The sequence below is a fragment of the Centroberyx affinis genome, unplaced genomic scaffold (genome assembly GCF_046629955.1).
Source record: "Centroberyx affinis isolate AG114_WGS23_722 - 3 ecotype Tasmania unplaced genomic scaffold, CSIRO-AGI_Caff_v1 ptg001684l_1, whole genome shotgun sequence".
In the NCBI taxonomy this organism is placed as follows: domain Eukaryota; kingdom Metazoa; phylum Chordata; class Actinopteri; order Beryciformes; family Berycidae; genus Centroberyx; species Centroberyx affinis.
The window spans coordinates 79,189-82,500 of record NW_027280103.1 but is presented as its reverse complement, the minus strand read 5'-3'; positions in this window follow the sequence as shown (position 1 = coordinate 82,500).

Below are 3,312 nucleotides of genomic sequence, written 5' to 3'. Positions count from 1 at the left end.
TCCGAACTGGAAGTATATGTAATTATTGCCAGAACACCAATAACAGCATCCGCCATCTGGACACTCGTAAAGCTGCAATATGCCACTTATTTACATTAAAATAGCAATAAATAAACAGGATGTATTCTACCTCAGCGTTTCCCAAACCTCTCCTGGAGGAGCCCTTGTCCTGCATGTTTTAGATCTCTCCCTGCTCCAACACAGCTGATTCAAGTGATGAACTCTTTACGAACTCCTGAAGCTGTTTGATAACAAGCTGATCATTTAAATCAGCTGTGTTGGAGCAGGGAAAGATCTAAAACATGCAGGACAAGAGAGTTTGGGAAACGCTGTTCTACCTCATCAGTCTGTGTGTTCCTGCCTGAATCCTCCTTTTGCCTGAAACTGGCTTTTCAATGATGTTCAGCCATGGATGTTTTGAGGCGTGTTCAATTTCCTGTGGGCGTGTCAGGTGGGCGGGGGCCAGTGGTCAGCTGGACCGTGGCTATCAAGGCCGTCAATATGCATTCTTGTGTCCTCCATGACACACTAAATACGAAATATCAAACCGCCGAAGCACGACTCCAAAACAAAAGAACAAAAAGGACGGAGAAGGGATAAAGATCTGGGAAGTTGACTCGCATCAGATGGAGATTTGACAAGAATAAATTGAAAAGCCCCCAAGATTCATTGGGAGGAGGGAGGAGGACGCATCACGCCCGGGCCGCGCTGCAGTCTGCAGTACAGAGCCGGTTGTAACAGGAGGGAAAATGAGCAGCTGTGTGTCTGAAACGCACAGTATGTAATTTCTGCCTCTAGGGCTCTCTCAGTCAAAACAATAACAAAAGACGTAGTTTGATGACGTTGTGAAGTAGCGTGGGATCATGGGAGTTTTTTTTTACAGGGGACAGCTTCGGCGACAGAACACACAGCAAACGGGAATGAATAATCGTGATCCGTCAGGAGTGAGGAATAAAAACAACAGAATGAAAAAAACAACAGAGCGGCTAGCTAGCTAGTTGGCCGACTTCCTTCCTCACTCTCTGACGGATCATCTGGTGTTTCCCATGTTTCCCCGGAAGTTAGAGGGTAAAGGGGATATGACGCCATGACAGGAAGTTAGGGGGTAAAGGGGATATGACGCCATGACAGGAAGTTAGGGGGTAAAGGGGATATGACGCCATGACAGGAAGTTAGAGGGTAAAGGGGATATGACGCCATGACAGGAAGTTAGAGGGTAAAGGGGATATGACGTCATGACAGGAAGTTAGGGGGTAAAGGGGATATGACGCCATTGACAGGAAGTTAGGGGGTAAAGGGGATATGACGCCACTGACAGGAAGTTAGGGGGTAAAGGGGATATGACGCCATTGACAGGAAGTTAGGGGGTAAAGGGGATATGACGCCATGACAGGAAGTTAGGGGGTAAAGGGGATATGACGCCATGACAGGAAGTTAGGGGGTAAAGGGGATATGACGCCATGACAGGAAGTTAGGGGGTAAAGGGGATATGACGCCATGACAGGAAGTTAGAGGGTAAAGGGGATATGACGCCATGACAGGAAGTTAGGGGGTAAAGGGGATATGACGCCATGACAGGAGACCAAATGAAACGCACCGTTACCTTGAAGAAAATCACGGATTTCTCTGGGTTTGAACATTGTTGGAAATATTTGAGATAATGTAAGTACACAACTCAAAAAAATATATAACATAGGTCTAGTCGTTTTTAGATATTTTAATGCTGAAATGTTACATATTATACCTTTAATTTATCAAACACGCAACGTCAAGCACACAGTCCATCTCAAGCTGTGAGGAAGCGTCTCTGTTCACTTTCATGAGAAGATCGTTCTCCTCAAGACGACTTGGGAAGAACTTTCTCCACAAGGACACAAGAATAGACTTGATGTTTCTTGGTTTTGATAATCAGCTAAGGCGAGGCTGGCGGCTACAGAGCAGGAAGTCACAACAACAACAACAACAATGGAGGAAAGCAGTAAGAAAAGACCAACGAAGCTAAATGACAATGAAAAACACAGTGTTGATTTTCCATCTGAAGGAGAAGAAACGGCTGAGAAGGATGTTAGCCAGTCAGATGGGTTTTCTACACAGTAAACTAGTGCTGCTAGATTATCCACAGAGTTCATCAGACAGCTCATCAAGATGATTGACAGATGTTCAGGCGGGAACTTGACCAACTGAGGTGGAGGAGGGCGGGACTATAAAAAAAACATCATGCTGCATCAAGGGAAAAAGTTGCATTTTATAGCTTTAATTTTTGTTTTTGGCGTCAGGTTTGTAGTTAGGACCCAAAAGCGGAACACACCAGGCAGAGGCAGGGGTAAAAGTTCAAGGGTCTTTACTGAGCCGAAAACCAAAGTCCAAATCCAAGTCAGAACGAGATAATCCAAACAATCCAGGCAACAGTACAAAAACAGTGAGCTGAGACAGAATCCAGGAGGCAGGCAAAAGGTCATAACGAGTTATGGGCTAGAGAAAACCAGGAAACAGGCTGGAACGACACACAGGAGAAAACACTGGAACGAACTGGCAAAGACTGACCAACACAAGGTATATACACATCATCTAGCTCACGATAAGTGGAGACAGGTGTGCTTTGATGGGCTGGCAGAAGATTGGCTGGTAGATGATGCAGAGGAGGCGGAGACAAGGTGGAACAGGTAAGAGCTGGAAACAGGTTAACTAATCATTGGAGCTGAAGCCTAGAAGGGGCTGGATGTATGGGAACTGGACACAGACACACAGAGCAGAAAACAAGACAGACAAAAGGCAAAACACAAAATGTACTGATTTATGCATAATGAGAAAATCAATGGACCTCGGCTGGATTCCTGACATTTTGGAGCGTTTCGTCCATTTTCCACACCGGGATCAAGTTTCAGCTTTGTTATCTTGAAGTGCAGGGTGAAAAAAATTACCTTACAGTAAGTAATCGGCCAAAAGCAAGGAAGTTAACCGACTCTTCTCTCTCTTCACTATTCTTTTCCATAAAGCGGTTTGACTGGTAAGATTGTGAAAGTGGCTGTCGCATGTGGAAATGTGGAATCCAGCAGCCTCTGTGGCCGGTGGATGAAGGAAAAGTTTATCCCCACTGCATGAAAAACCCATCAGTAAGAAGGTGTTTTATTGGTCTATTGTTAGAAGGAAGGATTTTCCCTGAAAGCCGCGGCTTGGCTGCAGGTGTCGACTACCTGGGGAGAAACGGCTCCATGGCACCAAATGTGGGGAAAGTTTCAGAGCCGAGGACCGAATCCAATGTTCCAACAGCTGTCAGGATGCATCTCACTTAAGACGCTGAGCGAAGGGTAC